Genomic DNA, 18,237 nt, shown 5'->3' with positions numbered 1-18,237 from the left:
AGACTCTCATCATGCTCCTGATCTGTGTGGCCGTCTCTGCAAAAGGCTGAAACCAAAACAGAAAATGAACATTTACTGGATGAAAATGACTTTTCAAACTAAGTTAGCAACTGTAGGCGTGACTGATGCAAGAAATTTCCACCACAGCAAAAAGTCCGTTCATTTTTATTGGATAGTAGCAGCAGAATCCATACATCCCCTTTCAGTAGGATTTTAAAGCTGGTTGGCGTTCACTAACACAGATAAAGGCAACAAATTATTCACTTTTCATTTGTATGTTTATTATAAACTTACATTTAATCTCACATTGCACCATATTGATACACATTTATGTCCTCAGAGTTATTTGCAGACGCCTCTTAAAGGGGACGTTGATCAGTGGACCTCTTTTTTTAAACCTGTAAACACTATTAAATAGTCTGATACCAATGTGAAACGACACCAAAGTGTCAAGTAATGCGGTTCATGTCTTTGCCCGCAAGCCCTGAAAAATGTTCTGCCTGGCTGTGAACGCTCTGTTTCACTGAGTTTTTTTCAAGCCGGGACCGTTGTGACTTAGATGTGATCGGGCTTCCTTATATGGTCATGCTCAGACTCGCCCAGGCTTCTCTGTGCCTGGTGTGCCTGTGTTGGTGTTAGATCCAGAGAACATGGCTCCCAAAAAATGTTTATTTGGATATCCTGGAAAGGCAGTTTTATTTGGCTTTCCTGAAGACGAAATCGGCCAGGCAGCAGTGGAAATTATTTCTTTTTCCGGGTCAGAAGAAGACAAATACTCCAGTCTTTGTCTGTCGACGGCATTTTACACGGCACTGTTTTGCAGAAGCGGTAAGTTAGAACTTTTCAGTGTCCTGTGTTTATTTTGTGTTAGCTATAAAAGTTATTTTAGATGGTAAGGTTGGGTGCTCGAAGAATTCATCAGCTGAGAGGGGAATAGCGCAAAAAAGTTAGATTTACCACCAACGTCCGAAATTAACAGTCGCCAACGGCAGATGAATTTTCTGTTTGGCGAGTAAATAGCAGGGTTCTCTGCCGCACGGGGCAAGCGGGTGAATGTTTTCTACCATAACAATAATAATAATAGTAAGCGTTTTGGGACGCAAAGTGTGGGATCACTACAAGTTGAAACAAAAACACAGTGCAGCATGTCTGTAGTGCATCGGAGCTATCCTAGCATAATAGCACATGGTATGCTACACCAAGACGTAGCATGTTTATTATCAGAGCAGCGTCGCTGCAGCAGGTCAGTGAAAATACAATCGTCCCATAAATAAGAAGCAAATAAATATTTTTACAATCAGCTGTTTACACGTCTGAGTCACAGAGGAGAGCCAGCAGTCGTCACCAACTGTCTTTGAATGCGCCACACCGCCGAGAAGGTCCTTGAACGCAACGCAAAATTAAATGGAAGTGATTACACAGAGGAGGCACAGTATGTTCAAAAGTTCAGGCTGGATTTCTGAAGAATGTGCCATTTCACAAATAGCTGATATGGCAACGCTTGTCAGTTATCTCGACTTCCGTACCGGCAGAATGGGTGTGACCAATCACAGCGAGTGGAAGGCGCACATGGATGAGACTCGGATGGAGTCAACTGAACAGAGCATTTTTGGAGGAAGGAGGAAAAACAAGGAAGCGGCGCAGTAAAAGACACAGATCTAAGAAGCTTTCAGTGCTGGTTATCCTGTATAGGCCCTCTATGGGGGGGCGAGAAATTAAATACAAATGAGCAAAACCGGCCGATCAACGTCCCCTTTAAAGAATATCATATTAACAGCTTAATGTTTCCCTGTTTGTCTTTTGTCCCCTCATTGTAAGTTTGAGAAAGTTCATAAACTCTTTCAACTGTCATAACTTCAGGTTAAGACTTGTTCTAACATGAGTTGTTTGTATTTGACCCTCTTCTCTGGGCATAGTGTTAGTGTTTCTACTCTATTCTGTGAAGCCAGATGCTGACAGACACAGTAAACAAAAAAAGGAGCCTTCAGCGTGAAACACATCAGGGGGGCGAGCAGCAATCAGACAGGAGGAGGCGAAGAAAAGGAGCCTGAAACAAGAGACAACGAGAGACTTCAAAATACCACAAGACACTTGAAAATAGAACAAATGTTCCCAGGTCTGCTCTGGTTTACAGAAATTCTGTATTCATGGTTTTGTTGTGAATAACCAGAGGACAGTCAAAGCCCCAGGCTCTACTGCGATCTGCAAAGCCTGCTGAACAGCTCCGAAAGCACAGACCAGTTTATTACACTGTTTGAGTTTATTAATTCAGCACACATTAAAAAAAAGGTGCAAGGAGGGAACAAAGCCCAAAGGGCTCGTAGAGAGGTGCCACCCTTTACAATAATCACGATAAATTAAAGATTTCTGAGACTAACAAACATATTCTGATGAAGTGTTGAGATAACCAACACTGAAGGGTTAAAGATGAATCCATAACCTGCCTCTGCTCAACTGTAATTGTGTTTTTGGTTAAAGATAATCTGAAATGCCTGATATGAGCAAAGACTTTAAGGAAATGTGGAGAATACTTAAAACCATAGTTTGGTGAGAGGGGACAGCTTCAATAACCAATCAACCAACTGGCCAACCGACCAACCACACCAAACCAACCAACAGTTAACAGCCAAGGGAAATCAAAGTGCATTACGATAGGACATAATAATATCCAAAAAAATAAAGAGCTCTAAATGAAAAGAGTTTATCTCACTCTCCTCCGTAACGTTTAGTGCAGCCCTCATGTTTCTGAGAGACGCTTTCAGGTGCATCTGAAAGAAAACCCGTCTCCCTGTTTCAAGGACGAACTGCTGAGACGTTTTTCCTTGAGTTGAATCAAAGATACCATCACAGTTTTACCTGGGGTCATTCTGACAGCCACCTACCCGGAGGGGCTGTGATTCCTGCCGTGGAGGACGCCTTTCACACTGTGTGGAGTTAAGTGGAGAGCAGTTGAGCTGCATTCGTCGCCGTGCGGCGGTAGAGGAGAAGAATCTGCATTGTTCTGTCACGTGCGCAGTGAGTATCCGTGACCTTTTAATATGATTTTCAACTAAATGCAGGGCAGCATTAAATTGGCGCTGGGGCTGGGAGTGCCCCGGCTCCATTAGCATTGTGCCACCGTGTATGATGAAGCATTAGCGTGATTTGAAGAATCCATTTGCTCGCAGCCGCGGCGAGACGAGGAGATTATGAACCCGCCGGCACCGAACGAGGATCTGCAGGCCCAGGCCTGCTGCCACGTCCCGAAGTGCACGGCAACTCCAGGGAGCGTCCAGAGTAGGCATGGAGGGGCTGAAGTGTCCTGAATGACTAATTGCTCTCAAAAACCTCAACCTCCCAGTAAATCCATCCAAACAGCATCGGGAGCTGGGCTAAATATCTCTGACTCTAAAAGTCATCTTTCCTGGTGAACGCTGGCTTTTACTGGCTGGAGAAGTCCTCGTTGGAGAGCTGCAAGCAGTGTCCTCTAGAATCCATTTGCCCCATGAGTGTCCTTCACTTTGAAGCAGCCGCATCTTAATGCCCTGCTTCACACGAGAGAGCCGGCTGCGCCACGGATCCCGGCGAGGCGAGGAGGCAACCGCAAAACAGCGCCCATTTCACACGTATCGATAGATGTTTGACATTAAAAGAAGAAACGGTCTCGGCACGCGCTTCACGACACGTTCGCCCGGCGCCGATTCCCATGAAGCGTAGGCAGAAATCATCTGAGGGAACAACACGGCGAGCCGCAACGAGCACTTTGTTAGCTCGATTTTCAAACAGTTGGAGCTGTCCGCCGGTACATATGTTACGGCGCCGAGCAGCCCGTCTTCAAAGCCACCACCGGTGAGGTGACGAGACGGGCGGAGGGGGGGGGGGGACGCTCTTATCTGTACACTTCCTCTCATCTGCCAGAGATGAAGACAGATGGGAGGCTGGATTTCCTTCACCAGACAAAACCTGAAACAATGGTTTGGTGTTATCACACTCCAAATATTTTAATGTCAGACTTAAATGAATGGACCTGGAACTGATCTTGGATGACAATGTTCCAGTTTGATCATTCCATGTCTTTTTTTTAAAATATTTTTTAGTTTATCAGAGAGATGAGTCAGTGATCCAGAGGTTAAAGACACCAGCTGATATGAGTTTATGGGTCAATGAGCCGAACCCTGGACCCCCAAGTGCCCTCTGGTTGTCTTAGGGATGGGTTAAATGAAGATATATATATATACTGTGACACACAAGTGCCACCACAGGTCGGCTAGACACGGGCAGAACCACAGCCAGTGAGTTTGAACTTCCTTTATTGTCCAATCAGTGGGCCCAATCCCCATCCCTCAATTCGGCGGGCTTCTCTAGCCGCCGCCGCCGCCACACCGTGCAGACCTCGATCCAGGTCGCTCCAGTCCTCAGCCTTTCCAGGCTTGCGTGCGCGTCCTCTCCAGTCTGCTGCTCAGTTCAGCTCTGCTCCTCTCTCCTCTCCGCCCGGTCCAGCACACTACTTCAAGCAGGAGAGAGTAATCAAATCAATTGCCAGCACCTGCTGCACCTTGGACACCGGCTCCCCGAGCAGCTTCCCCGCCTCCTTCTCTCCTGCAGCGAGAGCAAACCACGCCCCTCCTCCACATATACATATATATATATATATGTACATATGTGCTGTATATATTATTCTTCTACTGATCTCTACATCCATCAAAAAAAGCAGTGCTGTCAATCAGTTACATTTTTTTTCAAAGATATTTTTATTGGAGTTTTCACAAAATAATGAAAATATTTTCCAAAAAAGTTATAAATGTAAATTTTTTTCAACAACAACATAAAGAAATTAATTAAATTTGGAAAAAAAATTAAATAAATACCGTGAAATACAACAATATGCATCAGCAAAATGTGATATTAAATGCAATCTTGGACTGAATTCAAACATGATTCGAAAAGTTTTACCTTGTAAAGAGAATAGCAGAAGAGAAAAAAACCATATATATATATATATACATAGTCATCCAAGAGCATTATGCTTGGTGTCCATATGACACAGCACCTTAACTATAGTAAGAGAAAGGAAAAAAAATACAAGAAAGAACATGGTCTTCGAGATAGAAAAGTAAATAATCAGGTCAGCAAATGGTCAGTTTTTAAAGTTTTAGATAAAATGAAATTGTAAAATAATAACGAAAAGTATCTTGCCTACGATGGGATATCACGGAATTGCAACGTCTGAACATAATCAAAGAAAGGTTTCCATGTTTTCATAAATTTGCCAGAAGAACCACACAAAGTAAATTTAATTTTTTCAAGCTTACTAAAGTGTAGAACGTCTCTAAGCCATGCTTCAAACTGTGGAGGCGATGGGGACTTCCAGCACAGTAAAATTCTCCTTCTTGCTAATAATGTAAGAAAAGCAGTGAGATCTGATTTCAATTTAGAGAAGTTCAGAGTTTCAGAGAGTGTTCCAAATGATGCTAATAGTGGATCTACGTTAAGAGGTACTTGAAGAAGAGTCGACAAAGCTGAAAAAATCTGAGTCCAGTAGGATTGAAGGCATGGACATGACCAGAACATATGTATTGAATTTGCAGGTGACTGATGACAGCGGTCACAGTCTGAAGTCACGGTAGGATAAATATGAGAGAGTTTATGTTTGGTCCAGTGAGTGCGATGTAAAATCTTGCACTGAATTAAACCATGCCTGGCACACAAAGAAGAGGTGTGTACCCGGTACAAAATTCAAATCAATTACAATTTTTAAAGTAATCAGTCACAGCTCTGACCGCAATTAATCCCATCATTTCTGAAGTTGTAATCAACACACAAAATCATCCATTTTATGCACTGAACTGGCTTTATCTGAATCTATAAACTTCAGTGGAGCAGTGTCACATGAGGAAACACTCAAAAATCTAGAATTTGAACCATCCAACATTTTAAATTTGAGATGCTCAAGGGAAGACCAGTCCTATTTTTCCTTCCATAAGAATATATTCTCGTTTTACTTGGCCTAATTCATACAGTTAATTAGAATATATAAAAACAAAATCATATTGAATGTTAACTACTGAGAAATTCTGTGGAATAGACAAAGGCAGCAGCACTATAGTGACCTTCAGGGCCATGTGTGAATCTCACCTGTTGCTGGACACCTCTGCTTTACAACATCATGCGTTGACCATTCAGAGCCATTAAAAGCCCGACAGTCGCAGAAGCATTGCTGAAAGCAGACTGGAAAGTCTTTGTTTCCATATGGCGAAAGAAGACTTTGGTGTTCAGTTATTAGAAGCGCACAAATCAGCCACATTGTTCCACATGGTGTCACGTTCCCTCACTGGCACTAACAAAGCAGCGCAGTTTATTTCCAGTCAGTCCCACGTTCACCATCTGCACTGTAGCACAGTTCCAACACTAAATATAGCATCAACTAATGAAACATTTTTCCTGACTCTTCAGTGGAGAAGAAAGTTCAGAAAAACAACTGAGCTTTGCACGTGTGTTAAATGTTCTAACTCTAGCTATGTATCCAATGCAAAAAGCATATTTCAGCTTTAAAATTTCTACAGCAAAAATGCACAGTTGGTTGTTTACACATCAGGCACACCAGCAACATATGATTTACATTATGAGGGGATTCCACATTAATTCTTGAATTGAATTACTTCTTAAAGTAAAATCACTTTTATTTAGATATTTGAAAACAGTAAAAGTAGTTTTTTTAGTCATGTCTTTGGTGAAGGTTGAATATACCACGTTAGTTACACAAGAATGTGTGACGAACGCCCCTCGACCAATCACGGTTAGAGCCTCAGAGGCTCTTCTGATTGGTCAAAGATACCTGGAGCTGTCGAGATTCCTTTTCAGCTCAGAACAGAGACAGATGGAAACGCTGCGCCCTCGCAGTAGTGCAATTATGCTGCACTCCTAAAGGATTATCAATGGATACCCTAACATTGAATCCAAAGAAAACACAGAAAAATTTGCATTGACTCGCGAAATCCTGCCTACAGCACCTTTAAGTTAGCTGATTCCTAATCATTGAAAATGCTTTTACTTTTATTCCTTCCTTTCCTTTTTTTTTATTTTATTTCCAGTGGTCATAGTTGTAATTAAAACATTGTGAGTATCCCAGACACTTCCTGAATGAAACACTTGCAGGATTTGTCCGTTCTCTCTGATTTTCTCAGTCATGCCACAGCATCAACAGACAAATCTGCAAACACAGAGAGCTGGAAACCTTCTGCCTTCATGAGCAAAATGTGAAATCGCAACTTATCAGTCCACATTTGCGTTTGAAAAACTTCACTTATAATGTTCAGTAAACATTGTTTTATTCACAGTATAGAATCCACATGACACCTGGGATTTTAGCCCATGGCTGTTACGTAACAGAGACATAAAGAAATACAGTTCTCTGTCTACTTATCATTTATTTACCACCTGTGCTACTGTATCTGTGTCTCCTGCACAGCCCCCATGTTTCCAGTGTGTGTTGCATCACACACTGGTAAGTTATTTTTGGCTACGTTTGCTCCATCGGGTTCTCGAGGCAACTGTGGCTCAGTTGGGAGGTGGGCGGGTTGTTTTTTGATGGCAGGGTTGCAGGTTTGATTATCTGTCTTCTTTTATGTCAAATTGTCTTTGAGTGAGAGAAATCGCTCCTGATGCTGTTTGAGCGGCTCGCATGGCAGCCATCACCTCTGTGTTTGAATGGGTGAAAGCAACTAACAATGCAAAAATACATATTTATAAGTAAAGTCCAGTTTTCTAAATAAACAGACAGCGGTATTTTGCAGCAGTACGTCAGTCTGGAACTGCTAATCCTCTCCAGTTGATGCCATAACTTCAAAAGCTTCCGCTTGAGAAGAGCTGGAAGTTTTCAACAAAGGCTACAGGACACAACTCTTCAGCCCACTTCCTGGACGTCTGCCTGGGATCGCTTTCTTCTCTCATTGAGTTTTCTTTTTAACGTTTGATCAGTCTCTCTTGAGGCTTCTGTGTCAGGGAACAGAAGTGTCTGTTTAACAACTTCAGAGTGTAAGAGAGAACTTCTTCATCGGCCCGGCAGCTTTTAAAAGCAGCCCTGACACATGTCCAGACACGGTACTTGCACTGTCATGCACTTGGACCTATTAGTTCTGAAGACGGTTCGCTTGTTTAAATGCAATATTACAATCTGGAGTCATGACAGCAGAGTGGCAGACCCCGAGGGAAGCAGATTCACGATATAAATCACTTCCTGTCAATCAGATAGATACGCTCGTTTCTGGATATTGCTGAACAAATTGCTGTGTGACCTCAATGACACACATACACACAAACACAAGGACATGCAATCAGACATGTAACTTCTTGGTGACAATGCAAACCACTGCATGACTGTGCCACTCTGAACTATTGTGTAAGTAATAAATTAAACTGCAAGAGCTTTGTGTTTGAAGTACCTTCACTGCCTCATAACACTCATCTGTCACTCTGTCACATGGCCCCCCACCTTCTGGCATCTTCCGTCCACACCAATGTGTTTTCTCTGAGAGCAGATAAATGATATGATATGATATGATATGATATGATATACTAGCTGATATACTGCTACGATATAACTAGCACGACTGCAGTTCAGATCCTGTTTGAAGGTAAAAATTAGCTCTGATTATGTTATAATCAAATAAAACTTGCTACAGTTAATGGCAATTCCACACTGGAAAGATTAAAATATACTTAAAAGGCAGACCTCACTTGATAGTTCACAGCTGCCGTGTCAATAACTCTTCTGTTTTTGCTCTAAAGTTCTCATCTGTCCCTCGACGGAGGCCCTCCAGTGTCACATGACCGCGGCTCCAGCGAGTGCAGCACAGGGTAAAGTTCATTTTCTCTTTAAAAGGCCCTTTGTTTTTCTTCTTTTCACCTTATTATGGAGAGCTGGCCTCCGTCCCATCGCACCAGCTGACGAAGCGCTCTCCCCTCAGCTGTTCTGTATTCGAGGTATTGAATTCTGCCATTGATCGCCGCTGTTAACTTGTGCAGTAAACACTGAGGCTTATCGAGCAGCATCATCTCCTCACTGTGTCTGCTCAGCCTTTGATAGCATAACCAGCTGCACAACAAGCCCTGAGACACACTCTGTGTGACAATGTGTCTCGGTTTCCCGCTAACTTTACTCTCCCAGGAGCCGGGTAGGACAGAAACTTCGGCGCTGATGACTGCCAGGTACAATCAAGCGATAGCTTTGTTCAGAAACAATTCTGAGTAACTGTCAATGACATTAGCCTGTGTTGGGAATACGCCGCTGTATAAGTTCTTGCTTCGAGACAGATAATAAATATGGATATCTCTCAGCGGAGGCAGCGTGTAAAATAATAGCATTACATTGTTCAATATTAGCATTTCCACTCCCTGCCTACGCCACAGGAACTCAGAGACAGATCGCTATAAATAGAGGCAAACAAACAAATGGTCCTCATTTCCAGGTCGTGTGTCGCGTGGAAGGGCGGAGGAGCAGGAAGGTGAGGCGGTGTGCGAGGTGCCGGATGAGGGTGTGAAAATGATTGAGGGCCGGACTTAGGCGGAGGCGAGCCCGAGGTGAGGTGGCATTTGGCTGCGCGAGCCTCCGGGAGGTCAGGCTGTCAGGACGACTGACAATCAGCTGAGCATGAGCCAGGAGATGAAGCATGAGAGGAGGAGGAGGAGACAGGAGCAGACGGTCCACTCCGACCCGGCCGAGGCCTCGGACAGCCGCGATCCCAGCTCTCCATCACACGTCGGCGCCGGAGGACCGCCCTGAGGAAGTGCAAACAGGAGGAAACGCTTTCTATTTTCAGCTGAGCTTGGTGCTTTGATTTGGCCCCAGAGGAGAAAAGTGCCAAACGATTTTCACTGTGTTCCGTTCAGCATCTGCCTCGAGGTGACGATCTCTTCATCTGCTGCTCAAACCTGTTGCGCCAACTTGTGGCCTGGCATGAAAACTACGTAATACTCAGCGCTTCTGTTTCTACCATTTCTCAAAACATTTCCGTTTAAAGCTTTTCTGAAATGAAGATGCAAAAATGATAAATTCCATGTAAATATAGGAGGGGAGGCCTTTCTGAGCTAAGATAAGGTAAAAGACACAGTACATCCTGAACTGGGTGCCAATTAGTCAGACTATTCATTAGTCGTGAAAAACACGTGTGCACACCGCGCACCCAGCTGCAGTCTCACCTAACAAGCATGTATTTGGATTACAAAGGGAAACTCAACACAGAAAGCCCGATAATGAGCTGTGACGCTGTGGAACAAGGTTCCTCATCACTAGAAGACCGAACCGCCATTCACAGTCACATCATCTTCTATTCATTCACATGAATTCATTTCCACTGCTCCCCTGGCTGCTGAAACATGAACTCTATACCGGCTTCAGTATTTCTGACGAAAAGACGAGGATAAAAATCAAGAATACTTGATTGATACGAGCCACATCAGGGTCCAGTTGAGGATGGTTGAAACAAGTACCGTTGAAATTCATCCATTTGTACTGATCAGTGTAGGTGTTTAGCGGGAGTTACCCAGGGTTTACTAAAATCTAGATGCCAAAATGTATTCATTCTGTGGCTGTTCTCTCTAAAATAGCTTTGCAATGGTTCCAGCTTGAGTAGCAGTGGGTGGAGACATAAACATGCCTTGTTGATGTTGTGCCAGTAATGATTCAATAAGCTTTTAACAGTCCGTGTCCGACCTTTTCTTCATGGCAGCCTGGTAAATGAGTCTGTGAGTGTGTGTGTGTGTGTGTGTGTGTGTGTGGTGTGGGGACATAAATCTGTTCAATCAGTCCCATTATGATGCCCAGAAAGATCAAGTGTCCCTTCTAAATCATTCCTGTTTGTGTTTGAAGGTTTTGTTTGTGGTGGTGGTGAAGTGGTGATCTGCTTATATTACATTTCTTTGTGGTCAGTAGTCAGTATCCGGGAAGTGCAGGCATGAGCATGTTTGAGATATGAGATCTCCAACTGTCCTCTTTAAGTGTCGCAGAACAACCGAGGAGTCAGGACAATGCAGTGCTTCTGGACTGTAAAATACAATACTTGCTTTCAATCAAGGGTGCTAAAACTTTTCGGGTGCACAAAGGAAAATGACAAATGGTCTCATGAAGTGAAATATTTTCAGCATTTACTGTCAGCATTTAGCAAACAGTCAAGCTCTTTAAAATAAATACTTCAGTTAGTGCTATTTACCAGTCATGTTTGCAGCCTGCGAGTGCCAGATCTGTTACAGCAATGGTTTTACAACATAACTTATTTAATGTTTTGCATTTTGACTGCATAACATATTCATATAATTTGTTGTTGTACTGACAGAAATCTACTGTTTTAAATTTATAACAGTTACTTGGAAATCTGTTCAAAGGACAGAAATATGTGACAGTTCATCTAACTCCTACACAGCCGTGCACCGCATGACACCGCAGTTCAAGAGGGTCAAACCGAGCAAACGCCAGCTGACGGTTGCTCAGCTAGCTGTGGTTGCTGGGCAGATTTTGGCATCTTGTATTGGTTAAGCAGCCGGATGACTTTCTCACTTGTTCTTTTTTGGTCTTGTTTTTTTTTTTTTTTTCCGTCTTCTTCTCCACCTCCTTCCCTCCCCACATCGCTGCCTTCTCCCCATGTAACAGATTTGCGAGGTGTTTCATTACTCAGACACTTCCTTCTGTCACGCATCCCCGCAATGAGGTATGCATATCCACCCATCCCAAGCTCCACCTAAACTCCTTTTGAGCACACATACAGAAAACATCAAACATGTGCTCCATAAGCCGAGGAGCATCTTCCTGTCTCTGCTCGGAGTGATGTGGGTTTGGGAATATGAATAAGCAAACACACTGTAAGTGGGTTTCTCTGTACCGTCAGCTGTGTGTGACAATAGCAGAGCAGCCATCCTGCATCCGGGGGAGTGTGCCCCCCTCCTCCTTCTTCCCACTTTTCCCCAAGAGAGTGCACAGTTTTTGCACCACTGAAGAAGTGAATTTACACCACAACATGCACAAGAACACTGTCTTTAAATATTAATAACATCTGCCTGGTAACCAAGCCTGAGCTCTCCGAGGAGCGCTCTCACGTCAAGCCGGAGGCAGAGGTCAGCTGTTCGCTCAAATGGACAGCTTTACCGGGGGAGAATCCAGAGGAGGAGTAAGTGGGAGGAAACATCAAAGGCAGATCAAAAGCTAACTGATAATCTTCCCCTGCCCGGGCAGCTGCAGCACCTCCATTTCTCAGTACTTACAGTACGGATGGTATCCTCCTGCGATCAGCGAGCGTCTGCAGGCCGACGCTGGGAGTCAAACTGATATGTGAATGGATGAACTCATTTCCTGGGACGCTCGAGTGGGACAACCTTCCAGGATTCATAATCACGCTGCTTCTGCAGCCTGAGAGTGCCGAGGCGATTTCAGCACCTTGGAGAGAGCTGCTGGTCCCGCTAGAAACTTCCCCAGGACCGGAAAGAGCTCATTTCCCTCGCCGTTCTTCGTGCAAGACTTCACATAATGCAGACGCTTGTTTTATCTTACCACTCTGTGTCTCAGAGAGTCACACCGCAGAGAGAATAAAGTTTAAAAAGGATTTTCCCTCAGGCAGATCCGTTGTCAGGCACGCTCATGCATGCTTGTCGTCGTTGTGAAAAAAAAAAAAAAGTTGCACAAACACATCCTTAATCCGTGTAAGCTGATCCGTGTCAGCTGAGTCTCCAGCTGTAAATGATGCTTTGTTGCATGTTATCTGTTCAGACGCTGTTGTCACATTGTTGACTTGAATTATTCAGAAACTGTGCTTTTAAAGACAATGAACAGCTCAATATATGAATATGCAATGGAATGGCTCTGCTCTGATAATCTCTCAATTCAGCCTCCAATAGAACAAAAGAGAATGAAAGGCAGTAAATGCAAACATTTAAAAATTGAAATGATTTCTTTCTCTCTTTTTTTTTTTGATATCTCAGATGCGAAACAAAAGATCTCACAACAACTTGCATTGGGAATTGTTGTGCTCTGTGCATGCAGTTTCTGAATCAAGGCTGAATGAAACTCATATTTAGCAACAGCAGTTTGTATATTAACAAATAACAGATTGAAAATGATTGTTGAGATGGTGGTGCAGTGGTTAGAGCTCTCTTTTCATTAGAGTCTTTTCAGTACATTCACTTATACTTATTTTGCAAGTAGAGGTGAGAAGTTTCTGTTTACAATAATCTCAGGACACGTAAACATCTGAACATTTATAATCAGTCTATTATCCACAGAGGAAGGATGTCTTGTCCTTCAATGGATCGTCCTGAGTCCTATTTTCATTTCCTGGCTGCAGAAAAACTTAATTGCGAACCCCTACAATCATCTTTATTATTCTTTTCTCCTCCACTAAACATTTCTCTATCAGACTTGTTTTTTTTTTTTTTTTTTTTTTTTTTTTTTTGATTGATAAGACGAGAGGGGGTGGTTTTAGGAATCCATATTTACGGCTGCCTTTACCCTCACGCCGACACCACAGACGGCCAAACACAAACACTCCTCCTCACGCTGACATCGAACGAGAAAAACAGGTAAACACGTCGAAGCAAACAGGGTTTCAGGGAGCTGTTAAAGTAAATCTGCTCATGTTATTAGAAGAACCGCAAACTCCTGCTGACATTAAACCATTAAGCTACACAAAGGGGGCGATTACATCTGCAGGCCCGTGGCAGGCTGAACACAATGCAGCTTTTTCACACAGATCAGGGTAACGTTCGTGAAAGAGGATTGTATATTTGTTCCAAACCCCCCTGCACCCACCCAAACACCCCCCCCCGCCCTTGACTGACACCTCAGACAGAAGGAGCTTAAAGGCCGACCACATGGGGCTCAACCATACAGTCCACGGCACAAGCAGCAGCTTGGCGAACAGCATGAAATCTCGCCATTAAACACGGTCTTGATTAGCGAGTCACCCTGCTCAAAGAGGAATCGTCGTACTAAGTTGCTCTTTTTTTTTTAATTGTCTTTGTGCATTGCAGGACTTTTGGTAGGATCGGGTCAGGCGCACTGCACAGCCTGACCTCTGTATACGACCTCTGAACCACTGCTCTGCACCACCAGCCTGCAGCATGCTCCACAACTTCCAACATCACGTTTACCATTTACCCTGCAGGACCCGCTTTAGCGTCTGAAACGGATGATAAGGTGTGATAAGCTCGTATCGAACAAATTCACCCGATGAACACACAGCCCATTAAGGTCCTGTTCATACAACGTCTCAAATGAAAACACACGGTTTTCACGATTTCGTTTCAGAAAAGTCTCACATTTACACAGAAGCTGCAGAAACACTCAAACCAGTGTAGTTGCAAAGGACCAGTAGGTAATGAAACCACACACACACACACACACACACACACACACACACACACACACACACACACACACAACAATGCCTTCTTCTTGTTCTTCTCGTATATTCGTCTTAAAAATAAAATGACAGCAATAAACATCCTCTGATTTTAAATGATAATTTAACATTCAAAATAATGTAAGGAACAAACTAATTCTTGAGCTCTGAAACTGTTCTGGGTGATTCTGGGGAAAATATGAACCCTGCTGGTTGAGGTCGATTTTATATCAGATCAAATAAACTGATAGTTCAGCTTAGAAAATCTGACAATCAGCTATTATGTGTAAAACACAGCATGATTTCACAAAAACCAATTGTAAAACTTAAAAAACACATTCTCTCTCCCCTTTAAAGCATTTCTGAAGGATAAATGAACCAATTACTACCATGGGGAAGCTGCTTCAATGGCTGAAACTTGACCAGGACTATGTTTCAATCCCAGTGAATATCAATAATGTGTAAAAGCTGTAAAGTCATAGCATACCTGGTCCTATTCATGAGGTGTCGGGTTGTACTGTTTCAGTTTGCAGTCTGAATCTCTCTAGTCAAACATTTTCTTTTTTGCTAAACCTGAATAAAAATATATTTCATATCCAGCTACACATTGGCTTCATAACTACAAGCATCCCTTGTATGCACCGGTTGTTGAAAAGATAAGTTGTCAATGAGACCAAAACGACATGAAGACACTGTTTTGAGCAACATGTGGCACAGACACAATGAAATCACAACCGTGAATCCTCAAAATCTACACAAATTAAACTGAAATGTGAAAACCACAGTGATGATCACTCCGAAACTCACTGATGCCACTGGAACACCCTGTGAGGAAAACTGGCTCTTTAAATCACCGCAAGATAACAATAAATTACCGAACAATGCAGTCTTTATTCACAGTAATTGCACCAATAGCACAAACAATGGGACAATAAATGCTATCGGGCAGCAGAGTGTGAGAGCTGGCTGCGGCGGAGCTCGGGAGGATTGGGAGACTTGCCGCGGCGATGACTTGCATTTCTATTATGGTTTTGCATAAATCGTCACTCTGCGACCAACAAGTGGAACTGATGCCATGTAAGGTCTGGCAGGGCTGCCCTTTGAGGCAGAAAAAGAGAAGCATAGAAAGAGGCTTGCGCATTTGCATTCTGCAGCGCAGCAGATGGAGCGTCTGTCATCCATATGCATGAGGCAGACGGCTGCCAGCCAATCACCTTGACCCTTGCTGTGGGACTGTGACCTTGGGACTCAATGGAAGAGAATGGGAGCAGTCTAAGCCGTGGTGCCGGGGCTTTATCCCGCGGCTGGGAAAAGTGGCCGAGCCTCGTGACTCCAGTATCCCGGGCTGTGACTGAGCCTGTGGAGGAATGCCACTCCGCTCTCCGACACCTGCCCGGCCGCATGCAATTTCTGCTGGTGAATGATGGATGGAGGAGGAGGAGGAGACGTGAGAAAATGCCACAAAGACGCTTCTGTATTAGAGGCAGATGCCTCGGGAAGAAAACAGCTTTGAGAGCGGGATCGGGGCTGAGAAGATAACCCGAATCATCATGTTTTCTAAAAAAAAAGAAATGTGTAGAGAGGATACAATTCTTGCGAAAAATTAATGACTCTTCTCTTAAACGCGTGTAAAATATGTCCCGGGCTCTTACAAAAGGCAGCGTCTGTTCGTAAATTCGCTTGAATTGACCACTGGCACAATGCTCTCTCATCATTTGTGTTCCCTCGTGACGTGACAACAATAGCCAAGGCAGTAACAGCCACTCAATTATACAGTTAACCTTTACACTCTCCCGAGCAAACTACAAACAGTCAGTGTGAAAAATGCAACAGAAATGACTGCAATCCATAATTTAAATGAACTTTTCGCAGGGCCGTCGCGCCCTTGTTTGGTCCCCCGTGCAGAAGCTGATTTCTCTCACAGTGATGGGGATTTAATTCTGCCGCTGAATGCCAATGGGGGTGACCTTTGTGTGGAGGGATGGAGGCACGGTGACATGCCATTTCGCACCGACACAGAGGAGGAATGAATGATATCTATCAAAACATGTCGGCGGATAGATTTTCACCTAATGAGCTGACGACGGAACACTCTCATTCATCTGACGCAGAATCGTTTCTGCAGCTAACCAGACCTCCAGCAGTGTTGTTTCCAAGTTCCTGTTCGATATTCAGCAGCAGGGGATGGTGCAGTGGGTGGCTCTGCTGCCTCCCAGTGACAGATACCCTGGCTTGAGTCCGGTTGGGAATTAGCATGCATGCTAACTCCTCATGCATTCAGCTGAGGCCAACTTTGCATTATAATGAAGTTGATGCTGAGCATTTAAAAGACATTATGTAGTGATTGAAAAATATGAGATGCAAGTAGAAATTTAACCTTTTGACTTCCATGTTGAATGTATTTCTCCATGTTTAAGTGACTTTACAGATTTACTGGACCCATGAACACTTGACTGACGTTATCCCCTTTGACCGAAACTGTCTGAACTGACCAAACCTGGAACTTAAAGGAACGATTTAAATGAACAACTGAAGCAACACCGGAAAGACCGTATCAATTAAGTTTGTAAATTGTATTTTATTTTACAACTTTTTATTTGTGATTGAATTGTGTTTATGTTGTGTTAAAGAGTTAAAGATGGTGATCATGCCCTGAACTTTAACTTTTTTTTGTTCTATTTTTGATAGCAAGTTCATAAAAGTTTAAATTTCTGTTACCCGAGTGGTTTAAAGCAAGTTTTACTTTTAACACTTTAAAAAACAAAATGACTTTTTCTTCATTTTCACTGTTCTAGTCATCTTGACTAATTTTACCATTTCGAATGTTATTTTTTTTCCATTTAATCTTTATAACAGTGGCTCGTGTTTCAGAAATTCTTGTATCTGTGGGCCCTGAACTAAAATGCATTTGAAGGCTGGTTTTGAAGCCCTGTTTCAAAGTCATGTGCATTATGCTTCATTTATTGTGTTATTTTATGTTTTTACTGCTGTATATTTAATGTGTTCATTCAGTTATTTGTTGCTGTTTTCCTAGTGTTTTTTAGTTATTTGATCGTATTTTAGTGTGTTGTAGGGACTAGAAATAAGACATCTTTTGATTTTAAATATGTTTTCATAATAGATTATCCTGAATTGGAGCTATTTTAAGCTGTTTTAGCAGTTTCATATGTTTTAAATGTTCTCTACCCAGTGCGATGGTACTACAGATATTGTTGTGTTCGTGAAGTGTAGCCTGTGTAGAGATTATGTTCCGAGCTGCAGCTGTCAGTGAAAGAGATATACAGACACAATAAGAGTCATATCCGCCAGGATTATACTGTATATGTTCGTGTTATAGCACTCCGGGGATCTTCAGTGATTAATGAAGAGCTTACATCACAGAGACGTACTGTATATAGGATACAACCTTCCCTTCTGATTTCTACACTTAACTTTATTTAACTGCGGCAGTACATCACTTTTTTGTGCGTATTCCCAGCGCGGGCACCATTAATGCATTAGTCACTGTAACCGAGGGATTCCCAGGTGGGAGGAGGGCGTGTTTCTGCTCACGCCGTGGATGTGTAAGCAGAAGCTGGCAGGGAAACGAGGGCACGGTGCCATTGTGATGTACAGCGAAAGAGAGGAGTGCGTCTCGCTGCCACGGCGTCGGGGGACAAGTGGGTGTCTCCTTGAAAACTCCTCAGAAAGTTCCTGAGGCAAGCAGAAAAAAAAAAAAAAAAAAAAAAAAAGCAATATGTGTTTGCATTCGTGCATACTGCTGTTGACACTTTGCAGGATTGATCTTGCGGAGCGGTGCGTTCAGGAGCATCGTCTGAGTGTCGCCTGCATACATGTAGAAGCTGGGAATGTGCAGAAATCACCACCAGTGTTT

Source organism: Salarias fasciatus, chromosome 5, assembly GCF_902148845.1.
Source record: "Salarias fasciatus chromosome 5, fSalaFa1.1, whole genome shotgun sequence".
Taxonomy (NCBI): Eukaryota; Metazoa; Chordata; class Actinopteri; order Blenniiformes; family Blenniidae; genus Salarias; species Salarias fasciatus.
Note: the sequence above shows the minus strand (reverse complement) of the source record.